The sequence below is a fragment of the Podarcis cretensis genome (assembly GCF_951804945.1).
Source record: "Podarcis cretensis genome assembly, chromosome: 15".
Lineage (NCBI taxonomy): Eukaryota > Metazoa > Chordata > Lepidosauria > Squamata > Lacertidae > Podarcis > Podarcis cretensis.
The window spans coordinates 43,005,976-43,028,710 of record NC_137185.1 but is presented as its reverse complement, the minus strand read 5'-3'; the positions used below and the strand labels follow the sequence as shown (position 1 = coordinate 43,028,710).

Genomic DNA, 22,735 nt, shown 5'->3' with positions numbered 1-22,735 from the left:
TATGCAGGGGTACGCATACCCCTAAACATTTTGTGAATCTTTGTAATTTTGTCCATTTACTGTATTTATTTCCCCCGATTTGAACTATAAAATGGTGGTTTTGAGTACCCCTAAACTTTTTTTAAAAAACACTGTATATACCTGTGCATTAACTAAACTAACAACACTAAGTCTTCAACCAGGATTCAAATTACTGCCTTGAGAGCCTCTGTGCTGATAGTGGGGCATTTGAGGTCTTTTCCCAGTCATGCCTCCCTGCTCCCGGAACTGCTCAGCAAGGCTGTTCTAAAGCCCTGAGGAATTGTAGAGATGAGACCAGGATGGAAAATCATAAAAACCTTGGCATGTGCCTGGAAGTGATGGTGCACCCAGTGGACTCTTTACATCTAAGGCCTGGACTGGAGATCTGGTCATGGCTCTAGATTAGGGGTGGGCAATCTTTTTCAGCTGGAGGGCTGCATTCCTTCCTATGGGACCATCCTTGGGCAGCAAGTGGGGCCAGAGGAAAAACTTGGCAGGTCAATTAATGTGACTCTTACTTTTGCAGAGTAGGCTATGTTCCAGCCCCACAAAAGCCAGAGGTTTCTACACCTACATACCCTGCGCGCACACACATTTCTCAATCCTCCACTGAGACAAGCTAGAGGCATGTTTCAATGTCCAAGGACACCTTCCAGCCAAGCAAAAGCACTTGAGGAAAACATGGAGCAGGACCAGTGGGGTGTGTGGCCTGGGAAAGAGAGGAGCTATTGAGAGTCCTGAAGGCCAGATAAGAGAGGCCTGGTGACAGGAGTGAGCCAGCAGTAAATTAAACTGAGCAAGTTGGAGTTAACTCTTTATTAGCAAAAGCAGGATTTGCACAGGAGTGTCTGGCCTAATGAGCATAGCAACTCATCTCCGAAAGGTCCATGAAGCATGCCCCCATGAAGCAGTTGCAGAGACGGAAGGTCCCTGCCTCCCCACAGCTGCCTAAGTCTCCTCCTCTCCAAGGTTTACTCCAAGGAATCTGAGACTGCGCCTGTGTGAAGCTACCTTCTCCTCCGCCCTCTTCATGCCTCTCCTGGTTCTTGGAAACTGGGGGGATGGGGTGGCAGGAGCTTGTCGCAGCAGGAGAGGAAGACACCTGTGCCTCTTCACCAGCCTGGCTCATCTCTGCCTCTTGGCCTCCCTCCTCTCCTGCTTCCACTTCTACCTCTGAGTGTGGACTTCTCTCTGTCACAGACCACCCCACCCTGTGCTCAGTAAGCCCTGTTTCCTCTTCAGCTTCCAACATCTCCCCTTCTCCTTCTTCTCTCTCTTCTTCCTCCGACCACTCAGCCTTCTTCCCTTGGGGGCTCCCCTGCTGGTGCCTCCATAGCTGTCAACTTTTCCCTTTTCTTGCGAGGAATCCTATTCGGAATAAGGGAATTTCCCTTTAAAAAAGGGAAACATTGACAGCTATGGGTACCTCCCACCATTCCTCTGTGTCCAACCAGTCTGTGACATCTGTGGGGCTGCCTTTGGCAGACACAATCTAGACACAATCTACATGTGGGTGGCCTGGTCAGGCGTGGGGTTGGTAAGGAGTTTCCTAGACAAGCAACCAGTTAGTGTGTGAACACACGCACCGAACCACTAACTATTGTTGCAGCCCTGTGGCTAAGTGAAAGCAAGTGACTTTTAATGAACTAATTATAACTGAATCATAAACTGGAAATTAAAATAACGCTGCAATTCTAAGCATGAGTTGACTTTCAACTCCATCAAAACTAATACAATTTACTTCAGAGAAAATGTGTTTCATATGGGAACTATTATTTTAAAATACACCATTATTTCTTTTGCAGGAATCCAACATGTGAGGCAATCCTGCAACCAGGTTTACACTATGATTCTGACTTACTCTTCGGTCCTGACTACTGGCTAGTCCCACAGATTCTAGCCCAGCTGAGAGGGCTGCCTGGAAACCTTGTTCACACTGACAAACTGGAACCGATGCCTTATGAGGAACGGCTAAGGGAGCTGGGCATGTTTAGCCTGGAGAAGAGGAGGTTAAGGGGTGATATGATAGCCATGTTCAAATATATAAAAGGATGTCACATAGAGGAGGGAGAAAGGTTGTTTTCTGCTGCTCCAGAGAAGCGGACAGGGAGCAATGGATCCAAACTACAAGAAAGAAGATTCCACCTAAACATTAGGAAGAACTTCCTGACAGTAAGAGCTGTTCGACAGTGGAATTTGCTGCCAAGGAGTGTGGTGGAGTCTCCTTCTTTGGAGGTCTTTAAGCAGAGGCTTGACAACCATATGTCAGGAGTGCTCTGATGGTGTTTCCTGCTTGGCAGGGGGTTGGACTCAATGGCCCTTGTGGTCTCTTCCAACTCTATGATTCTATGATTCTATGCGCCCCAGAAGGACAGGATACAAGCAACCAGATAAATAAAATTTGCTGGGTAAAATTACGCTGTTTCTGCTTCCAATAGCTGTGCCTTGCAAGAGTGGAAAGGGTCGATAGGTTTAACTAGCAATTTCCTAGGATTTCTGTGCTTGCCTTTGTGAAATTAATTCTCCTCTGGAGCACGTCTGGATTTCCCTTCCACTGAATTGATGGGATATGAGTCATGAAGAGAGACTGATTTTCACATCCAGGGCTACGTGACAGCAGCAGCAGCATGCAAACCTCACAGGAACTCTGACCCCCAAAAGCTAGAGCAGGCCAGGCAGGGAGGGGGAGCGCTTGGCTGCAGAGACAGGCAACAAAAAGGAAGAAAAGGAATCAGGGGGGGGGAGCCCACTGGAACTTTATATAAAGTACCCTAAAGAGCTTGTTTTCCTTTATATACTTGGTTTATTTGTCATTATGTCATGACTGTGGAATTTCCCCCTTCCTATTTATAAATATAATACAGTACCTCTGAAAGTGAATTGGGTAGCATTGTGAAAAATAGTTACTATTTTTTAAATCTACTGTAATCAAATGAAAAGCAAAGCTGTTAGAAGTACCGTAAGTTGCATATGGCCTCAGCTTCATTAACTACAAACCCCAAAATCTGGCATCCCCTCAAAACTGGTGCAAAAGTTTTGCAGAATTTTTGCAGCAAAACCCCTGAACTTTGCAGTGAAAACCCCGCATTTTTCAGCGCTCCACAAATGGAGCAATAGACCCTTAAAGCCCCCCTGGCAGGGCTGGAGATGGAGTCCTTCCAGCTATGGCCTCCTGACTTGGGAACACTCTTCTCCAGCAGCCCCAGGCTGCCTGGCACCTACTCTGCTCTTCATTAAGTGGAAGGCTCTTACAATCTCTTATGACTTCCCATATGGCGTTTGTGTTTCTATTGCTGCTTACGGCTGCCTTACAGCTCTGTCCTTTTAACATGAGCAACATGGGGTTATACAAGAGCGGAAGGGGAGAACGCTGCTGCTGTTTCTTTGTACTACTGCACTGTGCACCGTAAAATGAAGAGCAAGATCAGACACTTATTGAATGTCTTTTTATTACATTTATATATTACTTTTGATTCAAGGAGCTTATTTATTTAATAAATAAAAATAACAGAATCACAGAAACGTAGAGCTGGAGGGGATCTTCTATACCACACCCTGCAGTACAGGAACCACAGCTAAATGAGGTTCTTTCTTCTTTGCTATTTTATCCTCACAAAAACAGCGGTTGGCTCAAGGCCACCCAGAGAGTTTCATAGGTGAAGGGGGGATTTTGTTGGAAGCTGCCCAGAGTGGCAAATGGGTGGGGTATGAATAAATAAATAAATAAATAAATAAATAAATAAATAAATAATTGTCTCCCAAGTCCAATGTTCTAACCACTACTCCATGCTGACTCTATGAAGTGTTCTATAACATATACATTTCTGGACAGTTTGTATATAAACTGAATATGGAAAGATGGACTCAGTGTGGCACCTCCTTTATCCCCCTTTTCCAGCATCTAATGGTGGTTTTACCCAGCCCTTGTTTTCTCATGGGGCGTTTCCAACAATCATGCAGTAGTTTGGCTGTTGGAAGTTTCCACCATCTGTCCATGATAGGCAGGCAGCACATGCAACTGAGCAGGGGGTGGGCACACTTTTGCCTAAAGTCAGTTCACCACCATGCAAACAGGTCATAAGTTGTCTGAATTTTTGTACCATATGTTGATTTCGTCAAACATTGCCTGTTTTCCCTACAAGCAGTCATGCAAATAAATATTGACCCCACTGAACATTAAAGTCACTGAATTCAAACATTTGTTCCAAGGATTCAGCTAAATTTTCCAGATTAAAATAACTACTTTCCTCCTCTTCTTCGCAATAGATTTCCAGATTTGGTGTTCTTCGAAACCAGGCAAAGCTCTGGTTCAGCAGAATGTCAAAGACTGAAAATGATGAGTCCCAGCCCCAAGCAGAATGAGTTGGACGGGACAATCCTATCAATCCGCCTTAGCTGCAGAGTTGTAAACAGTTGTCTGGACTCCCTGAAGCTACAGCATAAATCTGATACCTTCCGAGAGGAAACGGGCCAACTATCTCCATATTCTGCTGGAAAAGTCCCTATAGCTCAAGTGGAAAAATAGTGATTCTCCAAATGTTGTTGTATTCCAGCTGCTATCAGCCCCCAAGCAGCAAGGCATCCTCAGGGATGATGAGAGTTCAGCAACATCTGGAGGGTCACAGGTCCTTCATCCCTCCCCAACTGCAAACCCTCATTACTAGAAGAGGCAAATGCAGGATGACCTTACTTTATATTAGTTCATAACTCACACAGTCTTTGGTCTCTATCTGCTGTGTCATCCATCGCTCTACCTCCTGCTCCTTTGCCTGTACCTTAGCAACACAAGTGTCCTTATGATGCAGTATTGTTTTATGGCCGATTGCTGCTGGAACTGGCTGAAGTCATCTGCTTTTCGGTATTAAACAACCCCGCCTCCCGCTTTAATATCTGAATGGTGAAAAAGAGACAACCCCATCACAGATACTCCGTCCACTAAAATATATTCAGTGAATACCTGGAGATATTGGTCTTAGCACTAAAGAATTTCAGAAGCAAGCCCTAAAAAACACTTCAAGATTGCAACCATGCGAGCACCCTTCCGTGTTGGCCAGGCGTTGCCTTCAGACAAGTAGCTGAAAGCAGAATTAAAAGAGAAGTTGTACACTTAGAGTGATAACTTTCTGCATAGCCAAGTCCCTCTAAAGTGTTTAGTCACAATTAAAATCCCTTGCAACATTAATTTAAAGTTTTCTTTTTGCAAGATTACTTCCCGGTTCAATGCAGCTGGGGGATTATAGTGACTAACTATCCTTTAATTAGCTGATCTTTGTTATCTGCTGGGGCAGAGAAGGCTTCAATTCTGGAATCTTCTGATTTTTTCTTTTATTTCTTTTAAGGGAGGACAGAAAGTAACTGAACAAAAGCACAAAAAGGAAAAGAAATGGCACAATATGCAAGGAGGAAGCTTTAAATTACAAAAACAGTAGCCCCCAAAAGCCTTAATCATGCTTTGCCTTTCCACACTAGACAGGATGCTGCTGCAAATGTAACATTTTACTGCAAAAAAACACTAGCAAACCATGGTAGTGCTGGAGCAGTCCTTGTTTCTCTTCCTTAACGTTTCTAGTACAAAAAAGAAGATTCATGTAATGCAAAAAGAAATCAAAAAAATTATAATCCATCCCTCTTTTGTTCTGATTTTCATCCTGTGTTGGCTAAGAACACATATGAACAATTTCATCAGCAATATTTCATAGCTTTTATCCTCAGAGGATATTTTAGTCTGCTAATGGTTTTACCAGGTCAGCACAACATTTAAGGTCTGCCAGAAAAGCTAACTTAAGCCTTTCCCCCATTTTCTTTCCTGCTTCCCAGTTCAACTTCATACAGGCACACAGTTCGCACACCTATAAAACAAAATAGTCCCACTAGATCTGCTTGTGTAATATTACATTGACTAAAACGATGGTGTAAAAGATATCAGTTGAGTGTTTTGCCAGACTAAATACTATTTTTCATCCTGGAAAATGAATTTCTGGCACTAAGGGAAATGGTGGGCCCCATTTTAACTTTTTTGTCAGAGCTACATTGTTTAGCTGATTTATCAATTATGATCAATTTAATTTAAAACAATAAGATTGACTAAAAAGTGTCAGCAGATTTTGTTTTTCAAATCAAGCTCTTTTAAAAAGGGGAAGGACTGTGATTCCATGAACGGCTATGTGGTTCAGTGGGACAGAACATGCTTCACGTACAAAATGTCCCAGTTGCATCTACAGGAAGATGGGAAAGACCCCTGCCTGAAACCTGGAGGGCTACTGCCAGTCAGTGTGGACAATACTGAGCTCGATGGGGCAGTGCCATGGACTGGTTGGATGAAGAGGAGTGTTGGCAGGCACCAGCTGGGAAACCCCAAGGACACCCCCAGGGGAAGAAGGCTCAGAGCCCAGGGATTGGTGGTAGGACAACGATGAGTGGTCAGAGGCAGAAGACTGGGAGGATGAAGTGTCAGAAGTTGAAGAGGTAACAGGGTTTAGTGAGCAGGAAGAAGCTGGGGCACAGAGCAGCCCCTATTTAGAAGCTGGAGAGGATTGAGGGCCAAGAGACAGAGTTGAGTCAAGCTGCTGGAGAATCCAGGGAGTCTCCCCCACCTGCTGCGACAGGGTTCCCTCCCCCCTGGTCTCCCCAAACATGCAGAGAAATGAAGAGGGTGGAGCAGTGGGAGACAAGACGATGGAGCCTTAGGCTGCTGGGGAAGGAAATGGGGGAAAAGGGGCCTTAGAGAGCAGTGGGAAGGCTCTCTAAGGGACCTTCAGTCCTCACAACTGTCGCATTGGGGCAAGACCTACAGGGAAGAGTTGCTCTCATCACTAGGACTGCACTGTTTCATTTCTTTAAATAAAGCAGTAATTTCACTGATGTTGGGGGCTTTATTATTTTATTGCTGACCTCTGCCTGGCTTTAGCCCCTGACAGACAGTTTCCTATATTCTACTAAGTTCATAAACTTCAAATCTTTAAAAAGGTATTCCTTTCTGTGTGTGAAAGCCTAATGCCTTTTCCAATTCCCTGCTGTGATATGTGTGCTGTACAAGTATAGCTTTCTAATATTCAGTTTTATGTAGATCTAACTGATATAATCAACCAATTACCGGTAACTAACAATGCAATTCCATGCATGTCTACTCAGACATACGTCCTATTGGGTTCAATGAAGCTTACTCCCTGTTGGCACAGGATAGCAGCCTCAAACTCTTGTAATTAATTACATTGGGTATAAGTCCTATTTATTATTATATTATGTCATGTGTTTATGTTGTGCATCATTTAGATTGTCAACAGCAATGGGTTAAAATAACCATTTATTTTTTTTAACAAACTAACAAAAATATGTCAAAGAATTGCCAGTTGCCCTGGGTGAGTTTGGATAATTTCCTTCCGTTTTTAAAGTTCTTTAATGACATTTAAATTGAAAGCCCATTATGATAACGTTTAGGTCTAAGCTAAAGCAAGTGTTATATTGCAGTAGATCTGGGCAACGGAAACGCCCCCCAGCTATTCTCTCTCCATGAAGCCAAAGAAAATAAAAGACGAACTTAACCTGAAAGCTGGAACAATATCTGTTCGAGCTTCGTCCATGGTATTTTACGTGCTTGTGCCAAAGATGGAGCAACTGGTTAGGTTTGCTTCCTGATTTACAGCCGTGCTTTTGTGCCTTTGCCAACTGCAAAACAGGCAGAAACTCAAAAGGCAGAGAGGTATTTTTCATGGAAATGCAACTGAATTCCTCATGTCCCATAACTGTTAAAGATGCTAGCCTTCCCAGAAAGCAAAAGATGGCAGTCATATGATTGATTCAGACATCAATTTCTTCAGCTAGATTAACGTTCTCAGGTCCAGTGTTAGCAGCAAGCATCGTTGATCAGTTGCTGGCCTCCCAGTACACCCTCCTCAGCAGAGTCCACCACTTAACGCCTGCTCTGGTTTCTCCTTAAAATGAACATCCATAGCAGTTCCAAGCAGAGGCCAGCTATCTTTTCAAGTTGGCTACCATGTTTTTGTGGTGGCAGCCATGATTTTTTCACCACAATGTCTTGGTAGCCAACTCAACCTGAGGGAAGTTGATGAAGGAAAAACATGCTGGTGCAACAAGGGCAAGGCCCTCAGGCCACTACAAGTCCTAATTAGCAGGCCAACCATTGTTTCAGGAATCCCACAGTCCACACTTTACTGGGGGCTCCCTCACCCTTGGCAGTAGACCTGAACTTGAAGTCTAGATACCAGTATTTCACCTGCACTGACTGATAGCCCAGAGAACCAGAGCACAGCATTTTTGAATCCGCAGCTCTCAACAATTCAGCAACAGAAGCCTTGGTATCTTCTGGAACTTTCCTACTTTTATCGGTTCCTGCAGGCTCTCCCAGTCCCTGACTTACTTCAAGCCCTTCCATCTGCTTGCCGGCAACCCAATGCTTTTTTGCCTCATACTCAATTACTCTTCTGGAGCCCTCAGTTCCCATCCTGTCTTCCTTGCTTTGCCCTGACATGAACTAGCATTGTGGAATTTGCCTGCACCAACACTGGAACAACATCTGTCCTTGAAGTGACTCATGTTATAGTCTCCCGCCATTTACACAACTTGGCAGCCAGCCTCTAGATCTTTTTTTTTTTATAAATATTTATTGAGGTTTTTTAAATACAAAATGCAAAAAAAGTTGTATGGTTCTTTATCTCCTTGACATCTGATGGAGTGGCGTTCCACAAGGCGGGTGCCACCACCGAGAAGGCCCTCTGCCTGATTCCCTGTAATTTCACTTCTCGCAGTGAGGGAACCACCAGAAGGCCCTCGGATCTGGACCTCAGGGTCCAGGCTGAACGATGGGGGTGGAGATGCTCCTTCCGGTATACACAGTCAAAGCCATTTAGCGCTTTAAAGGCCAGCACCAACACTTTGAATTGTACTCGGAAACCTACCGGGAGCAGCCATCGTTCTAGCCTGTGGCAAGAAATGCCACAAGTTATTTATGCATTGCATGAAATACTTCCTTGTATCTGCCCTGAATCTCTGAAAGAAGAAGAAGAAGAAGAGTTTGGATTTGATATCCCGCCTTTCACTCCCTTTAAGGAGTCTCAAAGCAGCTAACATTCTCCTTTCCCTTCCTCCCCCACAACAAACACTCTGTGAGGTAAGTGGGGCTGAGAGACTTTAAAGAAGTGTGACTGGCCCAAGGTCACCCAGCAGCTGCATGTGGAGGAGCGGAGACGCGAACCCGGTTCCCCAGATTACGAGACTACCGCTCTTAACCACTACACCACACTGGCCGACAATACCCAGGAGAAAGGCCTCTGGTTTCTTGGGGAAAGTATACTTAAATACCTTTTTCAACTCATTATATATCATTTCCCAGAAGGCCTTCACTCTAGGGCACGTCCACCAGAGGTGAAAGAATGTTCCTTCATTCCCTTTACATTTCCAGCATTTGTTATCAGACAAATGGTATATTTTGGCAAGTTTAACTGGGGTCATGTACCATCTATATATCATTTTCATTACATTTTCCTTTAAAGCATTACATGCAGTGAAGTTCAACCCAGTGGTCCACAACCTTTCCCAGTCCTCGAACATGATATTATGCCCAATATCCTGAGCCCACTTTATCATAACCGATTTAACCATTTCATCTTGTGTGTTCCATTTTAACAGCAAGTTATACATTCTTGAAAGTACCTTAGTCTTAGGTTCTAGCAGTTCTGATTCCAATTTCGATTTCTCCACCTGGAACCCTAACTTTTTGTCATTTTTGAAAACTTCTTTAATCTGAGCGTAGTGTAGCCAGTCTCGCACTTTATCCTTCATTTTCTCCAAACTCTGCAATTTCCAATTGTCTCCATCTTTTTCTAAAATTTCCCAATACTTTGGCCATTTGGCCTCCATATTGGGTCTTTTTCGGGCCTTAGCTTCCAGAGGTGATAGCCACCTTGGAGTTTTGTTTTCCAATAAGTCTTTATATTTTGTCCAGACATTGAACACTGCTTTTCTGACAATATGGTTTTTAAAGGCCTTATTGATTTTAACCTTATCATACCATAAGTATGCATGCCAACCAAAAGCATTGTTAAAACCTTCCAAATCCAATACATCAGTGTCTTCGAGAAGTAGCCAATCTTTTAGCCAGCAGAAAGCTGCGGCCTCATAATACAACTTTAAGTCCGGCAGGGCAAAGCCCCCTCTCTCTTTCGCGTCGGTTAATATCTTAAACTTAATTCTGGGCTTTTTGCCCTGCCAGACAAACTTAGAGATGTCTCTCTGCCACTTCCGGAAGCACTCCGTCTTGTCCACAATCTGTAGTGTTTGAAACAAAAACAACATTTTTGGCAATACATTCATCTTAATAGCAGCAATTCGGCCTAACAAAGAAAGTTTCAATTTTGTCCAACTATCTAAGTCTCTCTTAATTTCTGACCAACATTTTTCATAATTATCCTTAAATAGACTCAGATTTTTTGCTGTTATATTTACCCCTAGGTACTTTACTTTTTTAACCACATTTAATTCTGTCTTTCTCTGAAACTGTTCTGACTCTGTATCTGTCAAATTTTCCCCCAATACCTTGGTTTTCTGTTTGTTTAGTTTAAATCCCGCCACCTGACCAAAGTCTTGGATCAATTGTAGTACTCTTTTCGTACTAGATTCTGGCTCCTGCAGGGTCAAAACTAGGTCATCTGCAAAAGCTTTGAGTTTATATTGTTTCGCTCCTACCTGAATTCCTTCCACCAACCGGTCCCCTCTAATCATATTCAGGAGCACTTCCAGAACCGAAATAAATAGCAAAGGGGAGATAGGACAGCCTTGTCGTGTTCCTTTTTCAATTTTAAACTCTTCTGTAACCACATTGTTAACTATCAATTTAGCCTTTTGTTCTGAATATATTGCATCAATCCCATTCTCAAAACCCCGTCCCACTCCCATTTCTTTTAAATTTCCCTTCATAAATTTCCAGGAGATATTGTCAAAGGCCTTCTCCGCGTCTATAAAAATTAACACTGCTTTTGTATTTATGTCTGTTTGCAAAAGTTCCAAAATGTCAGTAATGTTCCTTGTGTTAGCAAACAAGTGTCTACCTGGGAGAAAGCCCGCCTGGTCCTTATGAATTACCTCATTTAAAACTTTTTTAAATCTACTTGCCAGAATGTCTGCAAACATTTTGTAATCCACGTTTAAAAGAGAGATGGGACGATAGTTCTTAAGTTGTGTCTTTTCAGCTTCCGATTTTGGTATCAATGTGATGAAGGCTTCTTTCCACGATTCTGGCGCCCTCCTCCCCTCCATAATTTCATTGCTAACCTCCATCAGTGGTTGTATCAGATAGTCTTTTAGTGTCTTATAATACTTGGAGGTCAGCCCATCTGGTCCTGGAGATTTGCCCAATTTCATATTCTGAATGGCTTGTTCAATCTCTTGTCGTGTTATTTTACAGTTCAGGATTGATCTATTTTCTTGTGACAATTTTGGTAATCCATTTTTTTCCAAAAATTGTTTAATCTCAATCTCATCTTGCGGCCCTTGGGTATATAATTTTTTGAAATATCTCTGGAAGCACTTTCTAATATCCACAGGGTTCTGAATGTTTCTTCCTTCAATCTCTAAATTTGTAACTGTATTTAATTTTTGTCTCCTCTTCAACTGCCAAGCTAGCAGTTTTCCACATTTATTCGCCGATTCAAAAGTTTTTTGTTTCATTAATTTAATCTTCCACTCTATTTCCTGGTTTATCAATTTAGAATATTGTGCTTGATGAAGTTTAATTTCTCTCAGCGTCGGCTGTGACTTCGGGTTTAATCTTAGCTTCTTTTCTAATTCTTTAATTTTCTCCAAAATTTTATCTTTCCTCTCATTTTGTGTCCTTTTCTTTACAGCATTCTGTTGTATCAAGAACCCCCTCATCACTGCCTTGCTTGCATCCCAGATGGTTCTTTTTTCCACCGTAGTGTTCATGTTTATCTCAAAATAATCCTTTAAAGCTTTTTGGGCCTTCTTAATAATCTCCTGATCTCTAAACAAATTGTCATTCATCTTCCATCTAAAGGAGCCGGTTGATATTAGTGTCATGTCTATCTTTACTGCATTATGGTCGGAGCAGGTCTTTGGGCAGATTTCCACCTTTTTGACCTTGGGTGCCAGACCTCTAGATATCCATATTTGGTCGATTCTTGTCCAGGTCAGTTGGGCTTCAGAGAAAAATGTTCCCTCTCTTCCCAAGGGGTTCTTTATCCTCCAAATATCAATCAAATCCATATTGTCTGTCATTTCGAAAAAGGTCTTTGGTAGTCTGCCATCTTTTGTAACATTTTGGCTTTGTGACTTATCCATGTTGGTTGATCAAGGCTGGTTACAGCTGTTTGTTGGCCACACTCCTGGCAAGCCTTCACCTGATATGTGGAACATCCTCAGCAGAAAATCTCAATATATTACCAACAGCTCAAAGGATTTTTGTGAATAACTCCCACTAATATTAAGTTTAGAAAGTTGGTTACCACACTGCTCCCAGAGTAGTGCTGGAGCAAATATTTTTAAATTGCTGAAATTTCCATTTTAATAGAGATTTTTGGTGGTTTTGACATGAGTGGAAGCATCCACAGGCAGCTGCATTATATTAGTTCAGTCTATTTGTCCATCTAGCTAACTACTGACCACACTGTTATGTCATGCTAAACCACAGCTTAGTGTGGCAGAAATGAGCCACAGAATGCCTTTTTGGTGTGCACACTCCCCACTCCCCAATCTCTCCTTTTCTTTCACAGTCAGGAAGAGGAGTTAAGCAGCTTTCATTTTCATTTAATCACAACTTATCATATTGTCCAAACCCAGAACTGTAGTTAACTATTGTTAGTTTAGACAAGGCAGCTTCAAGTAGCTTGTTTGAAACCATAGTTCACTGGGTGACCTTGGGCCAGTCACTGTCTCTCACCCTAACAGGTTGTTGTGTGGAGGGGGAGAACCATGTACAGCACTTATATAAATGCCACAAATAAATAAAAATAAATCATCCCCGAGTATTAGCCATGATGGCTGGGGCTGAAGGGAGTTAATATCTTACAGCATCCATTGAGTACGATGTTGGCTACCCCAGCCATAAAGTTTGTGAGTTCAGGTGATACAAAGTACCATGAAGCAAAAGCTTCTGACCATCTGCATGGAAGGAAGAGAGGGGGAAGCACATAAACCCAGGACCCACTGGGTCTTGTTCCTCCTCATTCATGCCAAGCTGGTACGATTTAGCATGATGTCAAATGCAAACCATTTCTTCTTCGACTGGAAGCACCTTTCTAGGGTCTCAGGTACAGCTCTGCCCATCACCTGCTACCTGATCCTTTTAATTGTAAGTGGTCCCAGGAGTAAATCTGAAACCCACTGGATGCAAAGCAGGTGCTCTGAACATTCCCAATGAATGAACCTGAGATGCCCAGACTAGAAGACTGGGGGAAATCAACTAGCCATGGGAGGAACAGCTGGATATTACACTGGGGTGAACATCTGAATATTTTGAAGAACTCTTGTATATACAACTGACAGACGGATTGTTGGAAGTCTTTTTTACTTGTTTCTTTTCCTTTCTTTTCTGTTCTTTTATTATTTTCTTATTCCTTTAATATTTTTATCCCTTGGTTATCTTTTCGTTTCCTTTTTTGCTTTGTTCTTGCTTCTGCTTTGCTCTATTCTTTTGTGTTTCTTGTTGTCATACACTCAGGGTTAATGAGGGGTTTGCATGTAGATGAAGGTGAAGGACCAAGAGAGTGGGGGGGGGCGGGGGGGGGGGGAGACTGGGAGAAGAAAGGGAAGGGTTCACCTCTCTCTGTGTAAGATAAGAGTTAAGATCTACCTGTGAGAAAGGACTTTGCATTATTCTGCCTTTCTCTTTCTCTGTTTTTATTAATTTGCTTTTTATTGCAATGTATTATGAAAGGTCTTAATAAAATCTTATTGGAAAAAGGGAACCTCCTCTGAACATTGTGATCATCTTGCCTGGCACAATCCCATTCCTCTGCCTGGCACAATCCCATTCCTCTGCCTGGCACAATCCCATTCCTCTGCCTGGCACAATCCCATTCCTCTGCCGTCTGAATTTTCCCATGGGTCTGGACAGACACAGCAATCTAGTCTTCCTTCAAGAAGCTGAAGAATCCAAGGAATTTCACACCAAGTACATTTACGTCTGTACTTAAGAGTGTCTCGCCTAACTACACCGTCTCAGACGTGATATAAGGGGCCACGTCAGTGGCAGCTGCTGTCATCATCAGGCTGCATACACATTTCAGCCTTTGATCACAGAATTATCTTCCATTCCTGTACTCATACACCACATTCACAACATTTTTTCTGGCAGTAGTTATACAAGTGTTATGGGTATATGTACCATTGGGAATTATACTTGTGATTAGAAGCACTGGATTTGTCAGCCTGTTGTCTCAGCTAGTGGTCATAGGAACTTACAACAAAACATGGAATGGATAAAAAATTCAGAAAATGTAAGATATTCCCATAACATGATAGAAAGTAAACATGAGAAGCAGGGAAATGCATTGAAATACATTATTGTTCTACAGCAAGCACCTATCATCTTCATCATATTATAAACTAATAGCAAACTCAGTTATCCAACTGTGACTTGGTAGAACTGCACCATACATGAACATGACGGAAGCGTTAGCAAGTTTGCAGAAGTATAGGAAAACCCTGGAAAAGAAACCCAAAAGCAGCCTAATGAGGACTGAATATACTGACTGCTCATGAAACACTGTCTGACTGTTGCAGGGAAGGAACGGAAGACTAGGGGAGGGGAATTTAATGGAGTATCTCCACGAATCTGCGGGCAGGAACGCTTAAGAGCAGCACTGTGCCCGGCAACACTTCTAATGTGAAGCTGGAGTCATAAATTAGGGGTTAAGTCACTTGAAGGTAACAACAAAGGGGAAATTAATATAATGTATCATTGCCAAACAAATATAGTTACCAAAAACAGTTTCTGCTGGAGCTCCTCTCTCTTTCTGCTCTTGGCTCCCCACCCATCTCCCAGGGATTATCACTATAACACCATCCTTATGTTCTCTGTAAGAAAGTATCTCTAAATTACAACTACCATTCCGGTTGATGGTCCAGATAGCTGAGCGACAAAGTGGCACCACCCAAAGACAGGTCAAGAACTTCTGTCCTAGGAAATATTGAGGGTGTCTTGGGGGGCCACATTCAAGTGCTTTTTTTGTCCTGGTGCTTTCCTAACAAAACCCCCCTCTTGACTGCTGAATCAAAGCAAACAATCTATGGGAAAACCCAAATTGCATGCTGACTAGAGGGATAAAAGAATGGACACGACAACTGGGATTTAAAAGGCCACAACTTTACTGCATAGCTGTCAACTCCCCCCCCCCCTTTTTAAGGGAAATTCCCTTATTCTGAATAGGATCCCTCACAAGAAAAGGGAAAAGTTGACAGCTATGCTTTACTGATTTCAGATGCCGGTGAACTTTGGCATAGGCACTGGGTGTGTAGACCTCTCAGCCCCCCTTGCAGGGGACTGAGGCATGACAGGGTCTGGCTGGCTAGAAGGATCCATCGCAAAACGTGGGTTTATGCAGATGGGCCGACCCAAAGGCTGGGAGAAGCTGTATGGCCCGCTAGCCAACAACCTCTGGCTTGCCCTCAAGAACCCTTTAATGGGGTACCCTGCAATTGCTGCCGCAGAGAGGGGGGTGGGTCCCCACTCCACCCCCGCCCCGGTCAAGGATGGACTAAGGGATTCGGCCCAAGGCCTAAACCTAGTGCTACGGGGAAGGCAAAACCTGCTGGGCAGGGGAAATTCCTTCCTGGCTCCAAATACGTCAACCGTCAAAAGACCATAGCAAAACCTGCAGAGGTAGAAAGGAAAAGACTGAAGGGAAAGGAAACAGACATGAGCAGCAGCACTGATAAAGGGGGGTGGGGGGTGAGCTCCAGGGCCGACTGGGATGCTGCAAGCAGCCTTGGCCTGCTTTTATGCCCGGGGAGAGGACCTGAGTGAGGTCTAGGATTCTCAGGTCCGCTCCCCAAGCCCCGCCTCCCAAGTCGCCACGGATTGGCTGAATTTGAACTGCAGGCCTGGCGGTGCCCACAATGCTCTGTGGCAGCTGGGGAGGTGCGGCAATAGTCGCAGACACGTGGCAAGGCTCTGTGGGCTTTGGAGGTGCCCCAGTGGGCCACAACCGCCACTCGCCACCAAAACAGGTAAGCAGCCATTGTCGATTGGTCTGATTCAGCATTAAAGAGTGGGTTTTCGTGGGGAAAGTGCTTCCAACGGAGGCCCTCTCAAACATGGTGCTTTAAAGCATGGACCTGTGCCTAGAAAGCATGGGGCAAAAGGTTAAGGGTGGATGAGCGCCTAGATAACCAAACTGACAGGTCCTTCTTTCCCTATCTGGGACCCTCCAGACATTGTTGGACACCAGCTCCCACCATCCCTGACCATTGGCCATGCTGGCTGGGGCTGATGTGATTTGGAGTCCAGGAAGATTTGAAAGGCGCAGGTTAGTCCCCCATGCTTTAGTGCTATGTAGCACAGCGGATAAAACTTTTGGTGGAGTAGGGAATAAAACAGTTGACTTTTCATCCCTCCCCGCCTATTCTCATTTGGCTCCTGCTGCAAGCCATTTAGAGCCCTGAACAGGAATGGGGAGGGATATGCTGCAATGTGTGTTGCAAGTCTCCACCTGTAAGTATGGATAACTGGCAAGGGTAAGGCTACGATCACAACAAGACAAGCTGAAATATCATATGAAAGCACACAAGGAATTCCGTTTCTCCCCTCCCCGAATTGTGTTTTGTCAGTTTTGTGTGTACACATGCACACTGCCTCATTCAAATAAAGTTGAAAGAATGTGACACAGGCTGCATCCTTGGGAAATCCTTTAGCTGTTGAGTGCAAAGGTTCCACCTCCAGCTGATGGAAAGGGGTCCTCCCTCTCTAGCCATCGGTTCATTTGGTGAGGTGCTATGGAATGTATTAGGAGCATTCCAACTGCTCAGAAGTTTAAAAAGAAAAAGAATGTTAAGCATACAAGGCCTCAGGATACACGGGGTGTTGGTAGGAAGAAGTGAAGAGGAGGGAGGGAACAGCACTAACAGCAGAAAACTGTAAGACTTAAGAGTGCAAATGGGTATCTCTGTTTGTGAGAGAGGAATGGGTGAATAGGCAGTAAGGGGAGAGCAAACACACGTGTGTGTGTTTGTGTTTGTGTGTGTGTGGTTATATTTTGTGGAAAGGATTCAAGTGCATATCAGAAATTTTGGTTTGTGCAACTGAAGTAGATTAAAGTGCTCCGTCGTAATGCAAGAAATCCAGTAAACAACTATAACAGAAATGCACTGAAAAGTGTGGGGTGAACAAATTAACAGGAATACCTTTGTGATCGACAGCTGAGCCAGACCAGAGTCTGGTGATGCAGTGCCTCAGAATTCCACCAGAGGGCTGGAGCCTCTCTCTGATTGGCTACCAAGAGGGGGGTGGAGCCAGCGCTTTGGGAGGGAGAATAAAAGGAGCCGTTTCTGAGAGAGGATTCAGATGGGGAGGTGGATTAAGAGAGAGCAGGAGGGAGAGAAGGAGAGTCAGGGATAGTCAGTGTGCAAGGAAAATATCTCCAGCTAGAGAAAGGAGCCTCATAGCTTAGACATTGTGTGGTATCTTGGGAGAGTTCAGAGAGGAGTGACCTGGGGGGCTAAGTTGGGGAAGGAGAAGCTGTGAGGACACCATCTCCTTGGGTCTCACGTCAGTCAGGAGGGGAGAGTTCTTCTAGGAAGAGAAGAACCGAAATCCAGTCACCGGGGGGGGGGGGGAGATCCTGGGTCTGTTATACTTCTAGAGGTACCTCAGGAGCGGGAGTGAGAAGAGTTTGGGGAACAGACTGAAGGTTCCACCTTCTTTAAGAACCAAAATATTAAGCTGTAGCACTAGTGCTATTTTTTCTAGAAAAAGAGGTGCTGGAGCTCACCATGAACTCCCCCCTTGTTCTTTTAGAATGGTAGTGTTACCCACCCTGGAGGTGCTGGAACTGAGTTCCAGTGAGTTTTAGCTGGGAAAAAAGCCCAGTGTAGCACCTATGAAACAACCAAGTTGAGGAACTGAAGTAACCAAACTGGAAATAAGCTGAACATTTGCCATCTAGTCTAGAAACCTGTAACACCTAACTAAAGAGTAAGAACTGAAAATAAGCAACGTAAGCTGGTTAAAATTCACAAGATGAATTTTAACAGGGAGAAATGCACTTGGGCAAAAAAAATGAGAGGCACAAATACAAGATGGGTGACACCTGGCTTGAGAGCAGTACATGTGAAAAGGATCTAGGAGTCTTGGTTGACCACAAACTTGACATGAGCCAACAGTGTGACGCGGCAGCTAAAAAAGCCAATGCAATTCTGGGCTGCATCAATAGGAGTATAGCATCTAGATCAAGGGAAGTAATAGTGCCACTGTATTCTGCTCTGGTCAGACCTCACCTGGAGTACTGTGTCCAGTTCTGGGCACCACAGTTCAAGAAGGACACTGACAAACTGGAACGTGTCCAGAGGAGGGCAACCAAAATGGTCAAAGGCCTGGAAACGATGCCTTATGAGGAACGGCTAAGGGAGCTGGGCATGTTTAGCCTGGAGAAGAGGAGGTTAAGGGGTGATATGATAGCCATGTTCAAATATATAAAAGGATGTCACATAGAGGAGGGAGAAAGGTTGTTTTCTGCTGCTCCAGAGAAGCGGACACGGAGCAATGGATCCAAACTACAAGAAAGAAGATTCCACCTAAACATTAGGAAGAACTTCCTGACAGTAAGAGCTGTTTGACAGTGGAATTTGCTGCCAAGGAGTGTGGTGGAGTCTCCTTCTTTGGAGGTTTTTAAGCAGAGGCTTGACAACCATATGTCAGGAGTGCTCTGATGGTGTTTCCTGCTTGGCAGGGGGTTGGACTCAATGGCCCTTGTGGTCTCTTCCAACTCTATGATTCTATGATTCTAAGTTGCTCTGGTCCATGGGGTCACGAAGAGTCGGACACGACTAAATGACTAAACAACAACAACAAAGTTTAAAATAAGCTCATTCGTAAAACACCCTCATTCTGGTAGATGGTAATCTTGGTAGCTGTTTTGACATTCTTCTATAAATGAGAAGATTAAGCTGCCCAGGGGTATGGAATCAATATGTTGATGCTCTGCTAATTATCTAAGACTGAATGCCATGATTTATTCTTATTTTCAACCTTAGATCATTAGTGGACCTTTGAATTATTGATTGCTAATGACTCCTAATGACTGGGGGCAGCTTAACTCTCCCACATATGTGTACACATATCCCTATTGCTTATTAACCCCACAGTGCGCTAGATATAAATGTTGGACCTGAGACCTAGGTCGTATTACACCTGTACCTGAATCTGCCCACAGCTGGAATGCTTCTGGAATTCAGAGCCATTCTGTTTACACAGTGGCTTGATATATTTAGTAACAAGACCTATATTAAGCAGAAAAGGGCAAAGTCAACAACTAATTTTTTAAAAGGAATGTCTGGGAGATTATTAAGAAACATCTGTGTATGTGTATGCATGTGCATGTGTGTGTGTGACAATTAAAACAATTATAAATAGCAGGGTCCTATTTCCTATGCCCATTAAATTGCTGGATAGCATGGCAAAGTTGAAAAAATTGATCCTGTATTTCTGTTGTTACATATTCCAGAAATTTAAGGGGTAATAAATGGTGGTTGTTTCTTACAACAGTCAAACAGAATTGCACAGCACAATGCTTTTTGATGAGCTGATAAGGTGGTTTTTTAATCTTTACAGTACAATGAGTGGTAATAACTTAAACAGCTGTGTGGCCAGGTCTTGTCAGTAATGGTCAGCTTTTCCATTACAGAAGAATCCCTGTGGTGTTAAGGGAAGAAAAGTCTGAGGCTTTGCATCCACGTGCACAGACATTGACTGCCGGATCTGGGACAGCACAGCGCCACGTGCCGAAAACACGGCTGCTTGAAGGGAGCAAGTGGCCACGGAAGATATGATGCCACTCTCAGACTAGTTAAAAAAAGACCAAAGGGGAGTAGTCTGTTGGCTCACAGAGACAGGCTAAACTTTCTGCAGCTGAAACACTGCTGTAAAAGTTTCCTTTTGCTTCCCCCTTCCCCAAGCATTGAAAAATCCAAGGCAGGTTTTTAAAAGTTAAGGATCCACTGGAGAAGAGAGTCTGAGAGACCTATGGACTGTTTGGTCAAAACATACTCAGGTTGAGAAAACAGGAGTAGGAAGCAGGTGATGCAGGCAGTGCACAGGACCTGGAAGGCAGGGAAACTGAGCCAATGACAGGCACAGCCACCTGCTTTAGGTTTGGTTGCTATCCCCCTCCTTGCTATGCTTGTCCCATGCCTAGAAAGCATGGCTCAGAGCAGTTTTGCATTTACTCCACAGCTTTACCCTGGAAAAGATGCTCTTTACTGATGAATCAGAACAAACAGCAATCCATGGGAAATGCAATTGCCATTTGGTCTGACTCAGTGGTAAGTTGCGGGTTTCCCCAGGGGAAAACGGTGGGGCAAATGGAGGCATGGACAAGCCCTTAGACTAAGGAGGAGGGGGAAGGTGTCAGGCAATTCCACCCCTTAGGCTGGTTGTAAGTAGGAAGGCAGGCAAGTGAGGGCTGGTTAAGCAAAGGCGGAGATTAGTGGGGCTGTGCCCCACTTGCTCTAATGGACCAACCAGGGCAACCCCCGAATCCAAAGAAGTCAGACTAACCTTCACCCAACCTTACCATCCAATGTCTATCATGATTACTCCACAACTTGCTTCTCTCCTGACTCCTGTATTAACCATACCTTTAAGACAGGAGCGGGGAACCCTTTTGCTGTTGCAAGCCATATTTCCTTGGGGGTAACCTGTAGTAGGTCACATGCTGGTGGTACATAAAGCCACAACCAGTTGTGGATGCAACAGCACCTTTTCCTTCCCTCTCTGCCCATCACCCTTTTTTCTCTCTCATATCCCATTTTGTGCCTTCTTGTCACCCACATAAAACTAGGCCAAAGACCACTAGGGCACGGGATAAAACAGACTGCCCATCCCTGTTTTAAGAGCCATCAGTGATTGGTTTCCATACTCATTATGAGACAGGAGGCCTCTTACAGTCCTCTTGCTGTGCTTATGGTCTGATGCAGGGATGGGGAACTTCAGACCAGGGGCCAAATTTGGTCCAGCATTCCTCTCTGTCTGGCGATTTGGATTCTTCCCCAGTCATACCCCTCACTGGCCCTGCTTCACTCCCCCAAAATGTTTTTGCCTGGTTGGAATGTGTCCTTGAACTTTGATACAGTGGTACCTCGGTTCTCAAACGAAATCTGTACTGGAAGCCCATTAGACTTCTGAAATGTTTGAAAACCGAGGTGCGGCTTGGCTTCCCATTGGTTGCAATAGCTTCTTGAACTCAGTGGAAGCCAAGTTGCACATTCAAAAAAATGTTTGAAAATGGAAGCATTTGCTTCTGGGTTTTTAGTGTTCGAGAACCAAAACATATGACAACGGAGGCATTTGGGAACCAATGTTCCACTGTAATGTGTCTTGCTTATCTGGATGGAGGACAGAGATAAGCGACTGAGTGTTGTAAAGACCAAACTACTGTCCAGTGCTCAAATTTTCCTTTGTTTGCTCTGCTCACTTTTGCTTCCTGCTTCTGCCCACCACTGACATGTGGCCCCACAAACATATGCCAGAGGGAAATGTGGCCTTTCCCCAACCCTGGCTGAAGCGGAAATCACTCCAAGGTGATTTTTGCTTGGCTTGTGAGAGTGGTCACCATCTGTTTAGAGTCCAGGCAATTCCATCCCTTAGGCTAACTGAGTCTCCAGGGCCTCAGGCAAAAACATCCCCCAGACCTGCCACCCGAACTCTTTTCCCCAAAGTGGAGATACCCAATATTTTGTGTGTGTGTGTGTGTGTGTGTGTGTGTGTGTGTGTGTACTGGTACTCACCATGAAGTTGTTACAGCAAGTGCAACACTTTTAACAGTTAAGTGGGAAAGATGCTGGTGCTGCATACCCTTGAATACCCCCAGGAAAAAGCACAGGATATACCAAGATTTGAGCCTCTGATCAAGGATGAAGCTAAGCATAGAACAGTGTGAACTGCAGGGAGTTTTCCTACCAGTTTCCAGGTCAATTCATGAATGCAAGACACAAAATGGTATGGATGCAACAGGCACCAGATCAACCAGAAGCCTGTGAATGTTCTGATATATACACAAGCCAAGGCCTCTACCTCCTCTACCTCCTATGCAGATAATTTATTTCCCATTTCCTCCCACCCCCAAAGTATGATTTTTCAAGTTCCTAGGAAGAGTTAGGTCAGTGCAAACTGATTCATCAGGGTAGATCGGAATGGCCTTGAATTAACCTCATACACTTCAATCCTTAGCAAATGGAAAAGCAATAGGCAGAGAAGCTGACTTGCATGATTAAATATATGAAGCATTCCAGAGAGAGCTGACCTCTGTCTAGACATCCATCTTTTCCTCCAGTTTCCGCTCTGAGAATGCAAATGTGGCCCTGGGGAAGCCAGTGACTACCCAAGCCATCTTGGACATTCTGTGACCTCCCCAAGTTGAGTCATCTCCAAGAGAACCAGGGTGGAATGCAAAAAGCCCACACATTCAAGGAAGAGAGCAAAAGGCATTCTAGTCATGCTTGGTGCTTCTCTAATACAACATCCCTAAAG

The 22,735-nt window shown here is 44.1% G+C and overlaps 1 protein-coding gene and 1 long non-coding RNA gene across 2 annotated transcripts in view; both read right to left on the bottom strand.

Annotated features, from left to right (window-relative positions):
- LOXL2 (lysyl oxidase like 2) overlaps window positions 1–22,735 on the bottom strand; it is an 81,427-nt gene that overhangs the window by 42,124 nt on the left and 16,568 nt on the right. The window lies entirely within an intron of this gene.
- LOC307204007 lies at window positions 2,534–8,326 on the bottom strand. Its single transcript, XR_013833446.1, has 3 exons — window positions 8,255–8,326; window positions 4,734–4,911; window positions 2,534–2,717 (listed from the first exon to the last, which is right to left on the bottom strand). It is a non-coding gene; the product is annotated as an uncharacterized lncRNA (long non-coding RNA).